Source organism: Polypterus senegalus, chromosome 1 (genome assembly GCF_016835505.1).
Source record: "Polypterus senegalus isolate Bchr_013 chromosome 1, ASM1683550v1, whole genome shotgun sequence".
Classification (NCBI taxonomy): domain Eukaryota; kingdom Metazoa; phylum Chordata; class Cladistia; order Polypteriformes; family Polypteridae; genus Polypterus; species Polypterus senegalus.
This window is the reverse complement of record NC_053154.1, coordinates 56,926,641-56,951,734: the sequence shown is the minus strand read 5'-3', so window position 1 is coordinate 56,951,734 and position 25,094 is coordinate 56,926,641. Positions and strand designations below refer to the sequence as shown.

The following is a 25,094-nucleotide window of genomic DNA, read 5'->3' as shown; positions in this document are numbered from 1 at the left end:
AATATTTTAGAGTAGGTGAGAGAATAAGCAGGTGTTCGAGTATATTAAGATATAAGGAAATCTAGAAGATTTTCTGTTTCTGTACTGCTCACTCGTTTACCTAGTGATTGACAGACACAACTAATATTTCTGAATTTTAGGCTTCACTGGTATACAGGAGCACATAGCATGGTTCAACTTATAAGAGCCTTCAGTGACAGTACATACAGGTGATTAATTAATTTAATCAGATCTGCCAATTGGTCAGAATTCTCATGAAATGTAAAGTTTTTTTTCTCATACTCAAGCATTGTTACAGAAACATAAAGTGATTGGAGGGAAAAAAATATTGTATGATCTGAATTTGGCAGTCCCTTGGTAGACCTGTGTATGGCCTGGCCTTCAGTCGTGGGATAAAATTGACATAGCTTTTGGTGATTATGAACATAAGCTTGAATGATAAGTGGGTGCAATCCTATTCAACTTTAAGCAATAGTAAAAAAGATGTAAACAATAAGCAAAAATTACATACTCACAAACATTTTCAGAAGCATTGAAACTCCAGTATCAGCAGCATGGAGGTGTGCCCTGCTTTTTCACCTTTTTCCACCCACTGATAAATAACATATGAGGGAGACCATGACATTTATCATTTGCTTTATAACAGCTGCATACCACTAATTTGACAAATGGTTCTGAACAGTAGCTAGAGTGAAGCTGTTACTGCTGCTGCCTGATTCAAGGATCCAGGTTATGAATTCAGACCTGACTCTGTGTTTGGCTTTTTCTTGTACTTGTGTTTCCTTTCATGGTCCAAAGACATGCATAGAATATTAATCATTTGGATAAACAAACTTTATTAATGGTCTTCTCTTAAAAGTAACAAAGGTTCTATCAATGTAAAGAAAGAGGTCCCTTTATGAGACCATAATGATAACTAACATATAAACACAATTTTGTTTTCCTTCTGAATATTTCTAACAGCCTTTGAAGAGTATGTGTTTTTTACTGTATATGTGTATTTAGAATTCTTGCTTATCGTGGTGTGGAGAATAGAAATGTATTCTGTGTTGATTAGTCATGCAAATGAGAATTTCACAGTATTAATAAAGTGTATCTAACTAATCTATACATGTGACACTACTATCAAGTTAAGTTGGGGAGCATGCACTGGTACAGTGCGTTGCTGCACCCACTACAGCATGAAACAACTCAGGATCCCAGTTGGCAACCCCCCAGGCAGAAACACGGTCAAGTCCCACCTTCCGGAAATGATCCTCTATCTGGTGTAGCCTGGTGTTATGTGGGCAACCCTTTGGCCTGGTCCAGCCACTCGGGTCCCCAAAAATGAGGATCTTACGAGCCGGATCACTCTCTGGGAAACGCGCCACATGGCCGTAGTGCAGTAACTGATGCTCCCTCACAGTGCAGGTAATGTGCCTCATTCGGGACTCCATGAGCAACCACTCATTCGACACAAAGTCAGACCTACGGTACCCAAGGATTTTCCCGAGAGACACAGTACCAAAGGAGTCCATTCTTCATCTCAGGTCACTGGATATTGTCCATGTCTCGCAACCATATAGCAAGACAGGAAGTACCAGGACTCTAGAGACTTGGACGTTCATCCTTTTGCATAGATATCAGGAGCGCCACATACCCCTTTCTAGCGACCTCATGACCCCCCATGCTTTCCCAATCCATCTACAGACTTCATAGGAAGAGTCACCAGAGACATGAATGCCACTGCCAAGGTAAGTAAACTTCTCCACAAGTCGACACTCTCTCCGCAAACACTACTATGGCTAACAGTAAATTGGCTGATGTGAGGAAGTCTGCATTGGTGGATGTCTCATGAGATAACCTCTGGTATGGAAAAAAGTGAAATCTGAAAATGGATGAAGAAGTTTATTTGCTTGTTTTTATTTCTGAGAAAAGTGAGTTAAGCATCCTCCACACCCTCCTTTCCATACAAATGTATGTCACTTAAGTGTTGTGAAAGACCAGCCTGGACACAGACAGACACTGAGACACTTTTCTTTTCCTGCACACAACACCAAACAGTGCCCAAACCAACAACAATATTGCTCACAGTCCTTCTCTTTCCTTTTCCTTTTCATTCCTTCTGCCGCCGCCTCCACTCCTTTCTCGCAAGCTCTTTCCACTACCACCTGACTCCGAATGGAGTGAGGCAGCCCTTTTTATGGCACACCCGTATGTGCTCCAGGTGCTCCATGATGATCTTCCGGCAGCACTTCCTGGTGTGGCGGAAGTGCTGCAGTCCATGGCTCTGGAATCATCCAGACGCCCCCCTGGCTGTGGCCACGAACCCCCACAATGTTGAGCTTCCCAGCTCCATATCCGTTGCCCTGATGCAATGCAGGGGTGCTGCCCTTTTGCGCCCCGGGGAAGATATTGCTCCTCTCCTGGTCCTTCCCTTCTCCAGGCATCCTGGTGAGGCAAGGTGTGGTGTTATGGGTCCACAGCTCGCTGAGCAAAGGCCATTTAAATAAATAATCACCACACTCGTGGCTTAGTGAGGAGGCATAGTGGCCATCGCAAGCCGCGGGGCGATCTGCGGTGTGGGCCTTTCTCACCTAGCGCACAGGTGAGGGACTGCCCACATCCGTGATTGTTCCCGTGGCTAATGTGCTGCAGCTGCTATGGCCCCTCTCAATATAAAAGAAGCACGATTCGGTTCGAAGGGGAAAGTAAAAAGAACGAGAAATTGGAAAAAGAGAGAAAGAAAAGGATGGAGGTTACAGGGAGCGAGGAAGCAAGTCTGTGTGAGAGAGAGAGAGAGACACACACACAAGGAACGTGTGGTTGAGCGAGCGAACAAGCGCTTGTGGGCAGCTGCGAGGAAGCTGGGTGTTAGGCCGACGCCCAGGAGTTGTAGTTGACGTCGCTCCCGCTGAGTGAACAGGTAGCGGGAGTGACCAGGGAAAGGCGACTGGCTGCGGAAGGCCGGAAAGGCAGCGGGAGTCGGGAGGCTTGGTCGGGGAGTATCCAACGTGAGCGTCCTGGCCGTTGGATTGGACCAAGTCTCAAGGCTGGGATGAGTGCCAGACCGAAGCCAGGGATCGGGAGGTCTCCAGTCTCGTGTGTGAGTGAAGGGAAAAGGGCAGCGGCAGAGACCATCTTGCCTGCTGCTAAGCCCAAGAGGGAGAAGCAGGTGAGACGCCAAGCGGGAAGATGCACCGAGCTTGTTGATTTTAAAGATTGTTTCCTGTTGGATATTTTAACCTCGTTTTTTAAAGGATTGTTTTTTTTGTATGTTTTTAACCTCCACATTTTTTGTATTGGATTCTAAATTGGCCCTAGTGTGTGCTTGGTGTGTGGGTGTGTTTGTGTGTGTCCTGCGGTGGGTTGGCACCCTGCCCAGGATTGGTTCCTGCCTTGTGCCCTGTGTTGGCTGGGATTGGCTCCAGCAGACCCCCGTGACCCTGTATTCGGATTCAGCGGGTTAGACAATGGATGGATGGATGGATGGATTATTTATTTAATGACTCTTTTTGAAGCACTGCACTTTATTTATTGAACACTTTGTTTTTGATTGTCTTTTAATAAAAGCACTTTGCACTTTTTGAACCATCCCCTTGCTCAGTTGTTGCCTCCACTGTCTAGCTCAACTCGGTGACATTATCGACAGTGTTGGGTTCAATGGCTCCCGAATAGCGATGAGAGCGTGGAGCCGAACCTGCATCATCGTCACACAAGGTCCCTGGTCATCGGCCACGGTGTATTAGGACATTGTTTTTGGGTGGCAGGTAGCTTTTTTCCAGACACTTCTAGGTTCTCACATTGTTACAGTAATCTTTTCTTTTATTTCCCCTCTAAGCACATACAGTAGGTGTTGTTTATTTTGCTGTTACTAATGAGAATCTGTGACTTATTTAAAGGTACTTCCTAAACATACACATTCCAGTATCTGCACCGTCCATTTCACCACTGCTTTATCACTGTTCAAGGACACTCCTCCACTTACTGGTAGAAAAATGTTTCCAAAGTCCTAAAATAGACACAGCCGTGAGGAGGGCTTAACAGTTTTCTATTAAAGAAAACTACTTCCTTTTTTAGAGTCAGTTTAAGTTTCCAATAGTTAACATTTAAAAATTAACAAACTTACTTTTGTGAATCTGAAATCTCTTCAAGTTAGCTAAAGACTTATAATATACCTTACTAAATGATTAACATGCATCAATATATTGTATCTTAAGTAAGGTTAAAATGACATTTCAAATCCTACAACATTGTGAATGACTGCTCCCACCCCACCCACGATCTCTTTGTCCCGCTTCCATTTTGCAAGAGGTTCTGTACCATCCAAATCAGTTCTGCCAGGTTCTGCCACAGCTTCTATCCATTGGCTGTTCAAACACCAAACTTCGTGCTGCCCCCTCCACTCAGATCTACTCTTAATAGTTCATTTTTATAGAGTACATTTGTTACATTTGCTACTACAGTTGTTTTTATTATTAGTTGTTGCTATTCTTTATTTATTACTATCTTCTTCAACTTATTACTCATTTACCTATTACTTATTTATATACTGTATTTGTTTATTTATTTATCTATATATATTATCATATAGTTCATCACTTGTCTTGCATTAGTCCTGTGTTTATATTGCACTGCAGTCCTGGAGAAAGTTATAATGTCCCATTGTGTTATGGAAGTGTATGGATGATATGACAATAAAACTACTTGACTTGAATTGATTTCTCTTACTGGTCCTAGCAATTGTATGCATTTTTATTCAGACATAAGGAGTTGTGGACACCCTGGGAAATTACCGAGTTATGTTTTCAGGGATACTCATATCTTTCTTTCTTCTTAATTGCCCTTGACCCAGTGACTTACAACATAAATGTTAATAAAGCCTACATGTTTTTTAAAGGTTACTGGTATATAAAGGCTGTTGGCAGGCAACAAATTCAGATTTTAATAAGGATTTAAGTTCCTTTGAATAGAACATGATAGCTGGCATAACTGTATCGAGATGCAAAAACTCTGAAGAAGTTTTGTACCACAATAATGTCACTAGTATATTATCAATAGGTCAGCATCTAAAAACATCTTGTAAGTGGCTGTCCCGTTTATAGAAACAGACTGTCGATGAAATATTCTGGCAAAGCCCTACGCAACTTTTGTGGAATAAGAGATAGCATAGAGTGAGTGAGCTTATATCAGAGTCTATCATTTGTGCTAAATCAAAATGTCTAACCTATATACTTTCAGAAATCATGCTAATGGCCATATGAATCTCCTGAAAACAAGAAGTTATTATGGTCCACAGAACACAAATACTGGTGTGAGGTTCAATTGAGAGCAGCAGGGGAACTCTTGCGTTGATAGATCTATTCTGCCACATGTAAACAATGCAGTTTTGTGGTGGTAATGTAAAGATCCAGGAACTTTTCTCATGGCACCAGTGTTTCCAGGTCTGCCATCTTCTCGCCCAGTTGGGCTATTTTTAAATGGTATCTGTGGGAAAGAATTGGCGGTGCAATATTTTGGGCTATTTAAAAGAAAAGGCACTAATAACATGCTTATCACGCATCAGGAATCCCTTTTCTGCTTTTTGGACTTTTAATCACACTTTATCACTCTTATATCTCGTATTTCGATGGTGTGTACCTAATCCATTTCTCTCGAATCTCTACTTTCTGGCATATCACTTTGAATCTGTATAGTTATTGGGCTAATTTCTTGTGCCACATTGCAGTTTCTGAGCAGTCCATGGGCTAGAAATTTTTTTTCAGATCTGGCAACCTCTCGTGGCACACATTATGGGTCATCTCATACAGGCAGAGAGTCATTTGATAGTCTACAGCATATGTAAACATTTCATTGCCCATCTCTTCACAACCTCAGTAGCCGATCTGCGAATGGCTTTTTAAGCAGGATAATGCTACATGGCACAATGTGAACTCTGCTTATTATACTATCATGCCTAGCTACCAGACCTCAGTTTTACTGAGCATTTATGAAGTGAGATGGAATATGCTGAAGTACAAGCAGCTAACTGTAATAGCTTATTAGAAGTAGCTATTTAGAAACAATTCTGAGGCTCCTTGGAGTCAACATATGTAGGCTTTCATCAATGCATTTTATGAGTATCTAAAACATATTACATCATAATATTTTAGGAGAAGGTATTCTTTTTACACCACATTGTGTGGACCAGTCTTTTACAAAATAATCAGTTAAAAAATAAATCTTTAACAATATTAGTAAAGGTGTCATATTTATTTTTTTGTGTCCTTGGGAGAAATGCTAAATTAATTTAATTCTCTCAATGTATTATTTCACCCAGTGCCATTACTCTTTGTTTAGTGAGCTTAGATGTGAAACTTAATGAGCAAATTGTATTTGTACATCTGTATTGTCGGGAGGAGCTTCTTACAAAACCTGATTTTGTGTGCCTGGCAGGAGTGTTTCTAAGGACTTGTCCCTTTTGGGATGCAGTTGCTATTGAAGAACGTGAGGCTGCAGGGTAATTTAAAACACTCTCTCACTTTGAAAAAAAGAGTATGCTTTCTTTCCTGTTATTCTGTGTTAATAGTTCAGTATTCTATGTTAGCAAGAAAAATGGTGAGAGGGCTCAATCCTCTGCTCTCAGGTCTAGCACATTGAAGCTTTTCATAGAGAGTTGTTATAAGAATTGATTCTTAAAAACATAAATTTGGAAATGGTAAATTAATCATTTCCAAAGTAAAAATGGAAGGAAATCTTACAGTTGAGAAATTAATACACAGTGATTACACACTGTCAATTCTAAATTTGTTTTTATTAGATTAATTTAATGGAGAGAAGGGCATAGTTGTAATGCTCTATAACTTGCCTTTCTCACTCTTCAGTTCCTTTCATTCTGCATGTTGTTGCATTGCTGTTTTTCGTATCTAATAAGATCATTTTTGTAGATGATTCAGATTCAGAACACTATTTTTTTGGTTCTTTAAAGTATTATTATTTTTTAATGACAGGTCCTTTCAAAATAGCTTCTTGTCCTTGATTGTGTCATCGGAAATTTCACAGTAAATTCTTTGTTCTGTTCTTCTATATTTGTCAACAAACAGCAATAATATCATGTTAGTTAACTTTTTGTACACAAAGCTGAATTTATGACCTACTGTAATAAAGCCTGTTAAAGCAATAAGATCAGCCCTTTTTACAGCTTAATTGTACTAGAAAAAAGTATTGCTATAGGCAAACAATAACACTTGGTGCTTTTTTTTATTATTTAGGCGTCTCTTTACAAGTCTCCTTCCCAGAATTCATACATACAAGTTGTTACATTTGCATTTTGCAATTCATATGAATTAAACTAATTCTTGCTCCAAAAGTATAGTGAGTTATACATATTTAGTAACTTCCTCCAAAATTTGATGGTTTATAAATATTTAGCAACATCTACAGAGTCTTTTAAAGATTTCAAAAGAGACTCTTTAGTTAAATTCCTTGAGTTTACATGCTTCTCACTTAAAAGAATTTTTTGTAATGGAGTACTGAGTGTTATTATGTTAGACTCCTCAGCTGGTAAAAGGTTGGTAAAGGTCCTGGGTAGGCAAGGTCACTTCTCAGAATAAGAAACACAAGATCTCACTGTGTGAGCACAGCTGCGGACTGTACCAGATGTGGAAAAAAGGAAGAGAGGAGAGGAGAGTCAGTGATGAAACTCTTCTAATTTCATATTTCAGTAACTACCATCATAACATGGGAAGTGTAGCATTTTTAGTGACCTGTCCTTAATAGGGTTGTATAGAGTGTACTTTCTTTCTTTCTTTCTTTCTTTCTTTCTCTGTTTAGAACGCTTTCTTTCTTTAGAAAGCTAATATTTTAATAAAGGACATAGGCTCACTGTTTATCGTTTTATTCCCTTTTTTAAATCACTCCCAAATTTAACTGTTTGAGTTGTGGCAGCCAACTAAATTTGATTTAAGTGGCCATTTAGAGCACCGTTTCTGCTTGTAATAAATCTATACAGGTCTACTGATAGAGTGAATTACAATTGCTTTAGATTTGAACTGTTAGCACTATATCCCAGTGTCTGCTGAGGGCAGAAGGCAGGGAAACAGGAATGAATCACAATGGGAGACGTGTGTACACCCAGGCTAGAGTGACTCTCCAAGGCATGCTAAATCCGCTGACTTTGCTGTGTCTAGGCACACACCTGCCTCACCCGAGCTTCAGGTAAGGAAAGAATTCATTGTCTCCTCAAAGCGTCTAATGTTTTCTCAAGGAAACAATGCGCATGTATTTGTGCTTGTGAATAACAGAAGAGCATGTTCAGGCTGGTGATATTGCTTTGATTAAAGCTGACTGTGTCTTTTGTACTCAGACTGTGGGACATTACATTGGTGCCTTGTGTATTGTCTTGTTGTGCATTTTTATACAGTTACCGTTTGATTCTGTACTGCTTAAGAGGCCACCTGTTGAGCTGCAGCTGTGACTCAGAATTGTCCTGGAAAAAAAGCTAATTCTTGACAGTCAGTTACCTTTTCATTTGATTTATATGAAGAACTTGGCACAGTCAGAACTCTGTTTTTTTACAAAATGTTTAGGGCTATTTTGATTCTGTCAAAGAAGACCTCTCTTTTATGCAAAAAAATAAATAATATTTCCTGGTACAAGTGCATAGTGGCTGAGAGTTCCTAGAAAATCGTAAACATCAGTTATTGAATCACTTTCATATTTTAATTTCCCATTTTTCTCTTATTATTTTGCATAGTATGTAGAGATGCTGTTTTTTCTAATACGGAATACGATCAGACATTAGGTATGATATTAACTTCCATTTCAGGCTCTCTTGTCTGGAACTCCTAAAAAATGGAATTCACTGTTGGGTTGGCCAGATGCCGCTGAGGGGTGGCAGAAAACTTGTAAAATTGGGAATGGCAAACCCTATGAGCCTCACTGAAGTGACTACTCCAGCTGACAAGGTTTTGCACTGAAAACCTAGAAGTACTGCAATTATTACTTGGCACTGAATGGTGGCTCAAGAGGCTGCTGTGGTAAACTGAATGAAAGCAGGAAAACAGTATAATCAACTGATTAGTCCAGGTATTGAAAAGAAAACAAAGAATGTTAAGTACTGTCCTTCTTCTGTTCATGTATAAATATCTTTTGTTCAGTTACACTAGTTGCACATAAGTATAAAACTAATTCATTGGAAACAACAAAAGTAACTTAAATAATGTAAATGAATAGTTTCTCAGCAGTCCATTTATATAGATGAACAACACTGTCATTAAGAATGTCAAGTTACTCCAGGACATAAGTGCATTTTGACTGCTAATGCCCACTCCCAGTCCCTGTCCTTGCACACACAGTGCAATCATTCATAACCGAGTATTTCACTGATGTTAACAGCAAAATTCACTTCTGACATTTAGTACTAGGGCATCTCTTTGTTCATTTAGGGTCACCCATTACCAGCAGAAGGTGAAGTATAATTGCAGGCATGCATCATTCCTCATTTATTAGGTGTCCACATTTTCTTAATATGCTGCAATGTATAGGCAGACAACATTCACATCTAAAATATTTTCATTGGGAGAGAAGCAAAGTAGAGATGAGATGCCAGGGGACCCGTTTAGCTCAGACAGCCACTGCCTATGAGCAGCGCAAAAGTGACTGTTGTAGCTGGCAAGATGTCCCACTGGGAACCTAGCAGCTCTGCTAGTATCACGTGATACAGAAGGTTGCCACATGTAGATGCTGAGGTAATCAGGAGAAAAACTGCAGTGTAAACTAAAATGGCATTTATAGAGAAAAAGTTCCAGATTTCACCTGCTTGCTTTTTATAATGTATGTCTAGGGTCTAATGCTCTTTTCTTTTACGTTTAGAGATGGGTGGCATGGTGGTTAGCTGTGCTTTCTCACTGCTCCTTGGACCTGTGTTTGTGTCCTACCTCAGTCAGTATTTATACGGAATTTGCACATTCTCTCAATGTATGCATACTTCATGTTCTACCTTATCCCAAAGATACTTATATTAGATAATTGCCAACTAAATTGATCCATAATGAGTGAATATGTCCTGTGTTGAAGGGATATCCCGTTCAGGATCAGTTCCTGCCTTTGAATTCAAGCTACCAGGTTAAGTCTAGGTTTCTTCATAACTCTGAATTGGAAAAATCAATAGAGGTGATCCGTTTAATGTTAGGTACAACATCCAATGTTAAATAAAAGACAGATAAAATCCATCCATTGCTTCTTATGATCTCTTTTGAATACTCTCATGACTTTTAATGTATCTGCCATGTAAAGTTTTATTTGATTCATCAGTGCCCTTGTTTCTTTAGTTGACCTTTTTAGTCTACTTTGTTTCTGTCTGTTTCATTCATTTTTCCCTATCTAGGCTGTTTATTCTTTAAAGTTCTTAATACTACATTTTCACTACATTTCACTCTCCTTTTTTATCTTTAGTTCTTTTGCATTTATTTATATTTGTGTATTAAAACTTTGTATTCACATGTTATTATGCGAGGAAATAATCCTTAGGAATTCTCACCCACTCTTGATGTAGATTTGGACTTCTTTGTAAAATCCAGTATAGATTTCTTGCACCCTAACCTAATGTAACGTGATGCACAGTAACAAACAAAATCCTGTCTAGTGAACTAATACCCTGCCTTTCTCTCACCGCCATTTGTAACTTAAGCTATATTAATGATCACTGTAGTGCTTTCACGAGTTACAGTCCCACATTCTTGTGGGGAGGTTTATTGTAGCAGTATTCTGTTACTGTTGCTGTGTTATTATGTCCCAATATGATGTCAATTAATTATTCTTATTTTATATCAGAGGAGATTTGCAAAAACAATACTGTATGTACAGTACATTTGTGTCATTTGAAAGTAACAATTTAAAGAGCAGTAAACCTCTCCATTTTTTTGCTTACTGCTAAGCTCTCTAGTTCCTTACTAGGCAAATGGCCTGTTGGGTCAGACATTCAGCCAAATATGAGAAGGTTGACAGGTCGGTTCCCACTTGTGACTCACCATGCATTGTGATTATATAGCATAAGGGGGTCTTGAGAAAGATAATTTGCAAAATAAATATTGAATATGAATATTTCTATGGATTTCACAGAGGTCTCTTTTTCTGCCTAAATCTTGATGGTTACATGATGATTATCTTGTTTAATTTTGGTATGACTGTGTGGTAGGAGGTTCCATTTCTCATTTCTGAACAAGTCAATCTGTTTGACAAGTGATTTCTGTTGTTCCTAGGATATATGTCCTTTTCATTATTTAGAAGAGAATATTTAATAAATTCCTTGACACAAAAGTAATTTTAATCAGTGCAATTTATTATATAACCTTAACTCTTACTCATGTTGATTTCTATATTAAGGCCATGTCACATTAGACAACTCTTCCAGTGGTTTTCAGTCGTACCCTTCATTTACATAATCTTAGGTTTCATTTTGTCTTTAGTCAAAGTGGAGAGCTGTTTGTGCATGAGAGCTGACAACCAACGAATGCTCATTGCATACAATGCAGAGATGAGGAATAAGAAACACAGGTGTTTTGGACTTCATAAACAGAAGAGACTATTATCTGTCTAATGTTCCATGTTTTACATACCATGACAGAATGGAAAAAAGAATAAAGGACAGAGACTTCTGTAAAACTCACCACAGCCGCTAACCTTTCATATTGCTCTGGCTTGGTTAGACAGCATGCTTTTGGCTATCAGAAAAAGGGGCGAATAAAGCAGTGCTGGATGGTCGGCATACAGTCCCTAAATTTTACATGCCCAGTGATTTTCAATTGTGACTAGATGTCATGTAATGTGACATTGGCTTTAGCTGCACGTATAGAACATGAATCAATTAGACTTAACTAGTCAGCTCAAATTAATAAAAGCAAGCCATTGAAGGTGAGGACATGACCCATAATGTGTGTCATGCAGGGTAGATCTGTGGAATTTAAGGAGACTAACTTTATTAGGGAAATAATCTTTATTAGTCTTTCTTAAGATACTCCATAAAAATATTATTTCTGAACTTTATTTTGTTTCAAGCAATTAAATCCATCAAAATATAGTAAAATATAGTATAATATATACCTAACCAATTGTGCTAACTAATCCTGTCCCTCTAAATTAAAAGTGTTTGTTTTAACTGCCCAGTTCTCTTATGACATGTCTCAACAGACAAACTTATTGCTTTAGGCTTACATTGTTTTTCAATTTTCAAATGAGAATTTTTTCAGAAAAATCTAGCTAGCTCAACTAAACCTGACAAAAAGAAGTAGGTCAAGGTTAAGCATGTGATATTTCCCCCTGCTTAACAGGCTTCATTTTAGACATGTAAGCCCGGTGAGTGTCTAAAGCCCAATTAGCACATGTATGCGGAATTCCAGTGTCTTGTTTGTTTTCTAGTCTGCTGCACCAGTTAAGTCTACAAGATTCTGCCACCAGAATCTGAATAATGCAACATTCATTCAAAGGAAAAGTGTAAAGTACACAGGAAATGTCTGTCTATCTATCTATCTATCTATCTATCTATCTATCTATCTATCTATCTATCTATCTATCTATCTATCTAATGCTTTCTTCTGTTTGACATCCTTCCTATTAACAGCTCCCCTCTTCCCTCAGGCTGTAAACGTTTTTTTTTTACCTTTCCCTGTTCTTAACCTTTTAGATTACTTTATTGCACTAATTTCAAGCCTAAATGACAAACACCATCTGCACCATTTCCTCCCAATTCTAAAAGCTGCCATTATGCTTTGGTTTTTGATATTTGTAATTCTAAGTGACTGCTGCAATATTTGATTGCTGATGGTCCATCCCGGTTTCTTTTCCATATCTTCCTGCATGTTTTACTGTAAAAGAAATAATTCATTAAGCTTTTCAAAACTACAAAAACATGTGTCTACCGCAGAACAGACAAAGTCAATTTACTTAATTGCCCAGCAGCAAAGAAAAAAAACAATATGCTAAGAGATTACACTTTACTTTTCATCCTTAAGCAAACTATTGCAGTATACGATTCGTCATGTTTGTTGGTACCAGACAAACATTCCAAAAAAGGCCAGTATCTGTCACAGTATACTTGGTGTCCATAGGAGAAGAAAAAACATGTCCTTTTGTACCCATTTTTTTTTTTTTTTGCCAGTCAAGCTAATATAGTATATTCAAGAAACTTTTTTAAACTAAACCCTGTCTTGAAATAGGTTCATGTACAATGTGGAGTCTAGTTCGTTTACGCCATCAAAGGCAAATTTGGCCCCCTGTTCCCCACCCCCACCAGACATTCATAATTACTACCAGATTATTTACTTACTTCCATAAATGAAAGGTGCACTCATTCTAAGTGTCAAAAAGAATGTAAATGAAACCCAGCTTTGAAGATGTTTGATATTTAAACCACTGACAGTCTGCTTTTTAGCTCAGACACCCGCATCTTCCCTTGCTGTTGCAATTATTTTGACAAAGTTAGTCTCATTTATGTGCTTCTCTTTGGTTATATTTGATCTTTGCCTTCTACAGTATCTTGACAGTAACCCCATGCTTCTTTGGTGAAAATGGAAGCTGTAATTTTTTTTTACGTTTTTGTCGCCAGTTGAACGGTTTAATGCCTGATGAAGTAATTATATGTGTTACCAGCATCTACTGACTCTTGTGCTATTTTAAGATACTTGCATCATTTTATCTCAACCTGGGATTTCTGCTAAGGAGAGGCGGGGTCAGCAGTTTTGCTTACACATTGGTTTGGCTGTCTTTGGCTAATTGTGACCACTACATGGCTAGATGTGCCTCAGAAGAACAAGTTCTGTTTTCATCTCACAATATGATTATGCATTATCTTTGTAAAAACATTGTGGCACAACTGTTTCCCTCTAGTTAGGTGCGCTTAAAGAAAGATAAATAAAGACTGAAGTATTTTCATTTTGTTGCCAGGAATGGTTTCTAAAAATGGTTGCTAGCAAAGCTTCCACAGAGCCCTTTGACCTGAATTTGTGTAAATCTTTTGTATGTTTTAAACATCTTGACAGCAAAGTTAAACTGTAACTGTCTAGGATTTACACCACTTAGGTGTAAATTCTTTTTTCCTTCCTTTCAAATTTTGTATACTTAAATGTCTGTCTCATTGCAGCTATAGTTCCAGGACATTAGCAGTTCAGTTGAAAAAATATATATACTGATAGTGTAAGATTAGTTTTATTTTTCCTTGGATTCCAGCTAACACCAGGATTTACATTCTAGCATTTTGTTTTCAGTTTTTCAACATATCAATACTGTATCAATATTACACATCAAAAGCTATTTGTAGTGTAAAAGAGGAACAAGACAAGATAAAGGGTGAGGGATATCCCTATTTAATGTCCATACGAAAGTAGGATTTGGTCATAAAGAAAATACGTGCTATGTATATGTCTGTCACAGACGCTTTAAAAAAAAAAAAAAGGTTTCACCCTTCAAGGAAAGCAGTCCTCATGAAGGCAGGTCTTCAATGACCGTGCTCCCGTTTGTCTCCTGGCGGAAGTGATGTCACTGGTCATCAGATGGTCCTCCTCCACTCTAGGGCAAGTGGAAATCGAGTTAGTGTTGTCAACTTCAAATTCCTCTCTGTAATACTGTATTTGAGGTACCCCGTTAGACACGTCCTTATCTTATATGCTTAATAATAGTTTCTATACATATTGGGCATTCTGCCCAGAAGTAACTTTTAAATTCCTCTTTCACAACAAGAGAAAAGTGTCAAAAGTATTCATACGTCTAAATAGCTAGAAATATAACAGTCTGTCCTTAGTTTTATTTTTATTTAAATTCCAGCTAACATTATTCTATTTTTATGTTGTTGTTTTCAAAGTATCAACACAGTACAAATATAATACATCAAAAACTATTTGTAGTTATTCCGTACAGAAAGTCATACCAAGGATGTAGTGTTTAAAATATACATACATGTAGACACCAAGAAATATAAAGAATTAACAATTAAATACTGTAGATCCATATATAGATTGGCAAGTGGGCGAGCAGAGAATGTCATTAATGAAGGGTTAATATATGAAAAAAATGAATTGGAGTAGTTCATTATTTTCCCATTTCAGTATAGATATTGGATTATTCCCATTAACCAGCTAGTAGGGCCAGAGTGTTCATTACACATTCGGTCTCAGATAGAGCTCTTACAGGATGAAGTTTTGCGATGAAACCAAGCACTGCTCATTAAGTAAGAAAAACTACACAGATAGGTTGAAGCAGAGGGCATAATCAGAGTATATTGCCTATAGAAGTGTACACATTTCCTTATCTCTCACAGTTAAAAGCAATATTAAGTTATATATGAGAATCACGTGTGTCACATTTGAAAATTAGATTTACCTGTCATGCTCTTTATAAACATACAGTAATAAATATACAAGAAAAGAAAACTATTTGGGCCATACACCCCTGCCCACTCTGACACTTGACTAGTATTTATTTAGATCATGTAGTGGAGCTATATGGCATGTGTTTCTGAACCTTTCCTCAGGAGCTGAGACAACCATTGCAACAATAAAGTTGGGTAAACAGCAAGATGTGTCTGCAGCATGTACTATACTTACTAAAATATATCCTTCTTTCTTTTGAGATGTGCCTCCTCAATATGACGTACACACATGGAGAACCCTGGAACGATGAAAAGAGCAACAGGGTGTTATTAGTTATTTTGACTTACAAAACAGTGCAGTACAGTCACACATGCATGCAGTAATGATTATGCTACAGTACATTAAACCACATCATCCCCAAGCATATCTTTGTTACTATTAAATACTGGGTTTTGTAAGCCACACCCCATGCCCAGCAGCACTTACATCATACTCATTTCAGGCTGTCTTCTGCTGCCAGAAACTGCAACCTTATGGACATTTTATCCATAATATAATTATTATAAATTACACACAAAGTAGTTGAGAAACTCTTCCCTAGGATTTGCTGGTATATGAAATTGTAAACAGGACAAAGTAAAGATCTGGGTCACCTTTTTGGTGAAACCTCTTTTAATAAGTGAAATGGAAAGAAAGCATCAAAAAGAAACAACTCAAAAGTCAAAACAACCACAGCCACAATTAGACACTTGTCAGTCCGAGACAACATTAACGGTCCGAATAGGAGCTCCAACTTCCTGAGTTACAAGTCCAAGAAAGAACAGCTATTTCAGGTCATTGGCTGTTTTGTATATTGAGGGTCCCGAAAGGAGCAGAATTCCCAGATTGCAAAAGAAGTGATGTCAACAGGCTTACTGTCAATCTCCAAGACTGCAGAGAAAAAAAAGAAGAGGTGGAAACTCTGCCCCCTCTTGGTGTGGAGTGGTATTGCTTACCTCGTCTGAGCCCTAAAGGTGTCCCCTAAACACATTTGTCTGACACCGGGTATTGTTCCTTTACCAAAGACTAAGGTGATGTTGTATTTTCATTTGATGCCAATATAGTGACCTTAACTAAGCCTTATAGTCATATGGGAAGGATGATTGACTGTTCAAATGATGCTTACAATGGATTTTGAAGTGATGGCTTTTGATTAGCCTAACAAGTTTCTATGAGAAGAGCTCTTTATGTAAAAGAAGACGACAGGGAATCAGGAATTGTGTTGGTAGACATAGATTATGTGGTCTTTTTTATTCTTCCTGTACTTTGTGTTTATGTCCTGCACTTCCCAATCAATGCATGTTACTGAAATCAGATTCTTAGCTCTTTCCAAATTTGTAATATCTAACTGCAACATGCTACATCTAATCATTCAGTCTGTACCATTAAAACAAATTCTATATGATGTACTCTCTACTTCCCTTACCTTTAACAAATGAATAATTACTCTACCACCACATTATTTGCCACATATCCTCCCAACCCCAGGCTTTCCATGTGATTATGCTTTAAACTCAATTAGATCAACCTTCCATTATTAGTTAGGAGTCTAAGGAAATGTGGCCATTTGTAGTCAACCATTGCAAAGTTTCCTCGAGATGCATTTGTTCATTGTTATTGTACTGGTAAATCAATCACAGGATCAGTGTTAATGTTCCAAGTTGTGTTGTTATGTTGGTAAACCAAAATAGTAGGTTTACCAATTTCTTTTTACTAAATTTAGATACCTTATTTAGCAGTAACTAGTGTTTTTTATTGTTTTCATCTGAGTCTGCATCTATCTAAGTTGGATACAATTCCCATCATCACAATTTTTTTGCTTTTTTATGCTTTCACTTTTGTTCACGTTGGGAAATTTTGCTTTAAATTCTCTAGTGTTATATCTGAATTGTATTTTATTTCTTGGTTTTTAGCTGTGGAATTCACTATGGCTATTTTCAGTAGAGAGAGTCACCAGAAATTCCAAAAAATAAAAAAACACCTAAATTTATAAATATTTTTTATATTGTAAAATGTGAGTATGCTTCTCTAAAGCCAAGTAATTCTACCTGTCTTGATTTAGTGTGGAGTGTTTAAAACTCTGGAGATGCAGTTGCATATTTTAGTAATGATCTTAAGTTTAGCTGGGATTCTCTCAGTTATTAAAAAAGAAACTGTATTGCTGTAAATGACAATGATAATGCATGCATCTTGCAAAAGAGTGCTAAAAGAGCATCACCACAGGGCCAATCCATTACATTTACAAAAGCTGGTTTACTTTACTCCAGATGACTCTCTATGAACACTGTTTGCTTCCTTTTACGGCAAATAATGAGTAATTTTGTGAGGGGGGGAAAAAAGCAGTTCTTTTACTTCTGGCACCACAGGCTATAACAGTCCATAGAGAGCCATGTCATGATGCAAAAATGCAGAAAACTAACAGACATTGTTCAAATTTGGTGATTGGCAATTCTTTTTGAATGCATTGCTGATTTAGAGAAAAATAGACTATAGCACTAGAGAGTTCTATAGATTTATAACATCGAGACTATGAAAAACATGAAAAGGAGATCAACTATACAATAATTTAAATATATCTTTCTTCTGGCTCTTGTATTCTATATATTGAAAATTTATAATTGCAAAACAGATTTGTAGAATGGAATTGTGGTTATTTGTTTTATAATAAAGCAAATAGAGTGGTAACATTTGGATATGCCATCTTACTGGAATGTGTTGAAAACTATGGGGTATCCATTTGATTCAGTATGGAGAAGCTTATCTTTGGGAATGACTTCATTTAAACAATGTTTTATTTAGAGGAGCATACATTTTGCTGAATTATAGCACAGTGTTGAAGGCCTTTCTGTGGCAAATAAGATCCTGTTGGGGTTCCAGTGAAAAGCAAATTGCTAGTTACATAGAAGTGCTTTTGCCATCGCCTGCAGTGATCATGTGAAAAAACTACTGTTGCTGCAGAACAAGCAAGCTTTTCCACTTTTAGCAAAACTAAATACATTTGTTTAGCAATGCATGGAAAATCTTTATTACAACTTGGAACAAATGCTTGTTTTCTCCGGCCATTTATTTGACTGAAACTTATTAAATATTATGATTAAAAATGAACTCCAATTGCCCAATGAAAGACCTTTATCTTTTTTGTACAATTAGAATTATATTGCTATCCTTTTTATGTGAAATCCACAATTTCCTTATTTACTGACCGGGAAGGTACATCTTTGCAAATTCAAGCTACTTGCTAAACCCTTCCAGGCAGCAGTGTGTATCTCTGGACAATACTTTGGGATGCTGGGAATCATGATTTTGCTATATTTTAATAAACATCATTTTAAGATTGTAGTCCATTCTGAAAATTGATATTAGCATTAAAGTGATTACTGTGTATTCAATTAGCATTGCACTGATCAGTTTTTCCTAATTATTTTCTGTTAGAGAGATTTTCAAATATATCATCAAAATGTGTTGAACACCTTACTGTGATAGACACAATGAAAAGTAAAAGCATTATGTAACTAGTTGCTTTTGAATGCTACACTACATACAAATGCCAACGTTTAACCAAGCTTGTAAAGGAACAATAGTTTACAGATAAGCATAATTTGTACAAGAAGAGCTAATTATTTCAAAGAACAAGTGAATAAATCTTCCACAAAAGGACAAAATAGAACAAAAATAAAAGATTGCAGTCAGTTTATCTCTTGCTATTGCAATAATCCATGTTTTAGGCTCTCTGAGGACTAACAGCTATTGTGGCAACATTGAATATATACATAAATAATGGAGACCTGCAACTTGCTACTGTAGGTGAGTAAGAGCCATGTGGACTCAAAGTGGACACAATCCTGTATTCCTAATGACACGTCTAGCATGCAATAGTATAAATGAAGCACCTTCATAAATATGGGGCCTGAGCCAGGTGCAGTCATGTCAACACTTTTCTCCTTACAAAGTGTCTTTCTAGTTTTGCTTAACAGGCACAGGCAGCAGAAAGGACAACTTGTTCTCAGTGGCGTTTGTTTGGCATTAAAATTTCTGGTGAGGCTAAATTTTCCTATATGTGTGCTGACTTCACTAATATTTACATGAACTTACCTGACTAATTATGTCTGATCCTCTTTTGCTAAGAACTAGTAAGTCTTTTGAGTTCATGTACCTTTCACAACACAGGAAAATGAATCAAGTAATGGGATACTTTTACCTGGGTTGTCGTGAATGGCATAGAATTATTGAGATATTCTTTAACATTGTCATCATCTGACAAAATGCAGCCATATAGATTTAAACACTATAAAAAAGCGAGAGGCTTGCAAACACCTGCTGCTCTGGAGAATATGCTGGTTGTGAATGGCCTAAACTGAACAAACAGCATGTAGTGTTTAGAACTGAATGGCTTTGAGGAGAAAAATAACAAGCCACAAGAGCATGGAAAAAAAACATACAGGCTGCACACACTGTACACGCTGAAAATACTTGTTTTTTAAAGGCCACTTTACTGGATTGTGTGGTTCCTTGTAGAATCAATGATTGACAAAAAAAAATCATTTTATGAAGGGATGCTATCATATATAATTGTTTTTGGCTTTGTAAAGGTGCCTACTGTATGGACAGACCAATAATCTTTAATTCATAGTAGGCTGCATAGAAGGACACTGAAAAATCAAGAAAATCTGAATTTGGCCTGTTATTGTATGTAGTAAGAGTCCTTTTAAAATCACAAACCCAGTGGGATCTCACAAAAACTATCATGTATTTCTGGTTGTTTATGGAAACTGTTAGAGATCTAACTAAATAAATGTTCTACCTGGATCCTTCATGTGGATGCCTCTTTTGGGAAACAAAAATGAAATGGTTCCTTTATGGCATTGCTCTAAAGTACCCAAGAACCTCTTTGGCACCTTTTTTTTAAGAGTGTAGGACTCAAACAGGACATTGTATGTCCAATAACAGAGTTAACTACACTGCAGTCCGGTATTTGCAAGGCCATCAAACAACTGAAATTAATATTTTCTATATACTGTGCACTTGTTTAAAACAGTAGCATCATACTGATGGATTCTTCTCTGCAAAGTGAAAGGAACAATCAGGCTTCCTTGATGACTTTTCAAATTTAACACAGTCCTCTTCAGCACATTTTGAATAATAACTTAAATTACTGGTGGAACCTTGTTATTTCCTAAATTGGCCCTAGTGTGTGGTTGGGGGGGTGTATGTGTGTGTATGTGTGCCCTGTCCAGGGTTTGTTCCTGCCTTTTGCCCCATGTTAGCTGGCATAGGCTCCAGCAGACCCTCGTCACCCTTTTCAGGACTAAACGGGTTAGAAACTGACTGACTGACTGACTTTGTTATTACTTTGCACAGCATCTGGTAGGCCTGTGCCCCGGTGGCTCTTAATACTGAAATATTGTGTGCAGGCTGGTGGTGGATACTGATGTCACAATTTAGCATATTGAATTAAAAATGAGAGAACTGTGACCTGCTGATATCATGTAGATTTTTTTTTCCTGAGAGTGTAAAATAATTAAAATGTTTAATAAAGAAAGCTCATGTTCCTAGGGTACTATCATTAAATCATGTTTTCTGTCATCTTTGCATATTTTTTGTGAGGTATTTATATTTTTATTGTTTGGTTTCTTTTTGTTTGACCTTAGTGTTAAGTCTAACAAGAGTTCACAAAACTCTTAATAACCGATTAATAGCAGATTGCATTAATTACATATTCAGTGTTGCCACAATAGCTGCTAGTCCTCAGAAAGCCTAAAATATGGATTAGTGCAATAGCAAGGCATAAACTGACCACAGCTTTATTTACGTTTTATTTCGTCCTTTTCTGGACGTTTTATTCACTTGTCCCAAAAAATCCGGATGCGAATGTATACACTGCTTGAAATCTCTGGTGAAGTGTTTCGCACACTCAGCTACCTGCTTGTTGCTCATTTTTTCAACTGCTGCTTATATTCTGTGCATTACGGTAAGCGCTCCCTCCGCACTCTGGAGTGGTTTTTGTTTGCTTTTTGTCCGCTTCACGGGTCTTTAGCTTTGACCTGCTGCCGCATGCAGAAAGGAAAAAAATAGTGTTTTGACCTTGTTCAACTTTTCAGCCCTTAGAAGGTTAGTTTAGTAGAGTTTCGAGTTTGTTCGAGCGGAAATCTAGCAAATGATTACCGATTCAGTTCCCGGTTTGCCGGGATAGCATGTTGAAGTTGGCACAACCGCCGACGGCACCACGCTTCGTCTTCCGAACCTGACGCAGTTGTTTTCCGTGGAAATATCTAAACTGGACCCCACGAGATCTGAATTCTATATATTGTGCTTACAGCAGCACTCCGCATGGTCTTCTGAGGTGGACACTAAATCGCTTCCCTTGGACTCCGCTCGAATCTTAGGGAGTAAACCTCGGATCCTGAGTCCCACGTCTCTACTTCTCCGATGAAGGTGTCAGCGTGCAGAGCCACTTGCAGCCCACTCTGCAGAAGTACGAGAGACCGATTGACCGGACGGATAACCTGGCGAGATGCACCGAGGTACAAAGCTGTGGTGTTGGGAAGAGGGTGTAGGACATCTGCTTTTCTCAGACATGTTTATGGCTTATATCGGGGAAAAAAGGTTTGTATAACTTTGGTGCGATGCTCGGTCCTGCTTTCTTTACACTGAGGAAACGCGCCTTTCTTATTCAGGATACATTACTTGTACCAGAGTAAAATTCATTTTGTAACACATTTCAGAATACGACACCTTGTTAAATAGCCCAGAATGAAACAGCAGTGGAAAATGTCCGATTTTCCACTGTTACTTTGATATGTTTCCTTCCGATTATTTTTACCATTCGAGTAGTAATTTTAGTTCATGGCGGTACTGAAGAGTATTTGGGTCACCCACAACTCCCAGCACCTGAGATGTTAACTGTGTATCTTGTGCATTTATGCATTGCTCATAGACTGTATGCACGTGTCCCCCGTTGTCTGGCGTTGATATTACGCATCGTCACTGTCTCTCAAAGTTTACATTTCCGTGGCTTATTAACTATATGCATAAACAGGATATACTATTTTCATTTTAGATTGCCACGTTCACAAAAGGCAAGTACATCGTTGCAAATTTCTAAAACAATTACTTTACAACCAGGCATGAAAGACAATGCAAAATATACAGTAGGCTGTTATGTCTTGCTTGGCATATTCTTCTATCAAAGGCGACCTGAAAGATTTCGATACCCAGACTACATTACAGTTGATTGACTGATTTAACAGTTGGAGCATAGGTAGGCTAATTGATCTGGTCAGGGTTTGGCAGTTGCAACCACTAAGTCTAGTTTGCTCAGTCATCTCATGTTCTTTTCTTTATTTTTTTGTTAGTTTCTTTGCTTTCCTCCCGCACTTCAAAGATGTGCAGGTCAGATTATTATTATAATAATTATTATTATGACCTGATTGTGGGTATATACATGAATGTGCCTAATGAGGGTCTGGCACCACATCCAAGATTCTTTCTGCTTTCCATACCACAATCCTAAAATTGGATCAAGGTAAGTGTGTGCATTTTTGGATGACTAGTTGAAAACAGCAAATTTATATTCATTCCAAATATAAAATATATTAAGTTCTCAGTGTTTTAGGAATAGCATGTTCATGTGTGTACGTTCAATATCTTAATGTACCAAAGCTACAGTAAGTCTCTGATTGCTTAAAGTGAATAAACATGAAAGGTACTCTATAAAAAAGGAAAGGTGGAGGTGTAAAAATATTTTATAGTGGACTAACAATACTATCCACGTGTTATGTAGTTTTCTATCACGATTAATCTAGACCAGGATCACGGGTTTGGGTTCTGCTGGAACCTGTCCAAACTAGCATAGGGCGCAACAAACCCTGGACAGGCCGGCAGTCCATCGCAGGGCAAACACACACTAGGGACAATTTAGTATCGCCAGTTCACCTAACCTTCATGTCTTAGGACTGTGCGAGGAATCCTATGCAGACACTGGGAGAACATGCAAACTGCATTATAATCTGTGTGTCTGTAGATATATAATATAAAACACAAATGGTACTGAATCCATTCAGCTGTGTGAGGTGTTTGCTGACCCTTCTGCATAGCTTTTTGCACAGTGTATACTACTGTATATGCAGTATATATCTGTATACTTAACTGTGACTCAAGTAATTTTGTCAAAATGCAGTTTGGCTATGTCAACTAAGCCACTGGGTTAATGTATGCATAGCTTTAGGAATCATGTGGAGACTAATTTAGGGTGCGTCTTTTGAGAAAAAAATACAGTCAGCCTCGTTGCGTGTTAGTTTTGTAGAAATAAGCCAACTTCTCCTCCTCCCACCCCACACATACAGGTACCATCTTTCTTTACTTCCTTCTTTCATTGCTGTCTTTTCCCACCCAGCTGGAAAGCTTATGCTGTGGATGCACTGTATATATCCTCAAACTGATTCTGTTATCATGACAATGTATTTGTTTTAATTTTGTATTTTTCCTGTTGGTATTTAGTTTTCATTTAATTGAAAGTTTGAGGGGCTGGAAGGTTGGTGCAGAGGTAGCGCTGGTGCCTCTCAGTAAAGAGACCTGGTTTTGCTTCCCGGGTCCTCCCTGCGTGAAGTTTTTCATGTTCTCCCTGTGTCAGCGTGGGTTTCCTTTGGGTCCTCCAGTTTTCGTCCCACAGTCCAAAGACGTGCAGGTTAGGTGCATTGGCGATACTAAAATTGTCCCTAGTGTGTGCTTGGTGTGTGTGTGTGTGTGTGTGTGTGTGTGTGTGTGTGTGTGTGCGCGCTCTGTGGTGGGTTGGCACCCTGCTTGGGGTTTGTTCCTGTCTTGCACCCTGTGCTAGCTGGGATTGGCTCCAGCAGACCCCCGTGAACCTGTGTTAAGATGTAGCGGGTTGGAAAATGGATGAATGGATGAAAGTTTGAGCCCCTGATATTTAGATCCTCTTATACAGTTATGTAGAAGCCAGAGTGTACCATAGTGTTGCTTATTTGATTGTTGGACATGGCCTTTTCATCTATTATTGAAACTGTATAAATCAGCTCAGGGTCATAGAAGCCAAAGCCTATCCCAGTAGCATTAAGCAAAAGGCAGGAACCATCCCAGTCACTCACACAACCATATTTATCTAGTAGGGGGTAATTCAAGACACACGTGGAAGAGGAAAAAAAAAACAATAGTACTCTTGAGAGCAGTGTATGGTTTCTCATGTAAATGCTGTTTTGCAAGTAGTGAAATAATTTTTTTTTGTTTGTTTAAAGTTGTTAAAAAGACAGTTGGATCAGGAAACTGTCAAAACCTTGAACTTATTATGGAGATGAATTATGTATGAGGAGTGATTTAACATAAAAATGAAAAGAGGTTTCTAGATGAATTTCAAGTTAAAAGAACTGCTATATTGTCTTGTGGTTAGTTTAATTAAAATCCATTGGTTAAGGGCCTATTACCATAATTGCTGATAAACATGTGTAGACGGTTAGGAAAATGAAGCCATTTCCTGGCTAGCAGTTGTTATCTTTAATCCTTTTACTTCTCCATGGGCTGCAACTAATCCAGTTTGTGGGCCACACAAGCCCCCCCAGCACCTCTTCCCCACAGTTATCTTCATACCCTTAGGCCATTGGAGTCTTCTGAAAACAATAGGGTTGAACAATGGCCAGAAAAACAAGTTCTGCCAGTCAAGCCTCAGCTGCTTAATATAGCTGTCTGTCTGCTATGTGTGTTGAAGGTTATATATGGGTGTCT

At 38.0% G+C, this 25,094-nt stretch overlaps 1 protein-coding gene and 1 long non-coding RNA gene across 12 annotated transcripts in view; one reads left to right on the top strand and one right to left on the bottom strand.

Annotated features, from left to right (window-relative positions):
- nav2a (neuron navigator 2a) overlaps positions 1-25,094 on the top strand; it is a 797,383-nt gene that overhangs the window by 668,093 nt on the left and 104,196 nt on the right. The window lies entirely within an intron of this gene.
- LOC120526291 lies at positions 14,467-21,686 on the bottom strand. The gene is made up of 3 exons (XR_005633113.1): positions 21,674-21,686; positions 15,555-15,618; positions 14,467-14,520 (listed from the first exon to the last, which is right to left on the bottom strand). It is a non-coding gene; the product is annotated as an uncharacterized LOC120526291 (long non-coding RNA).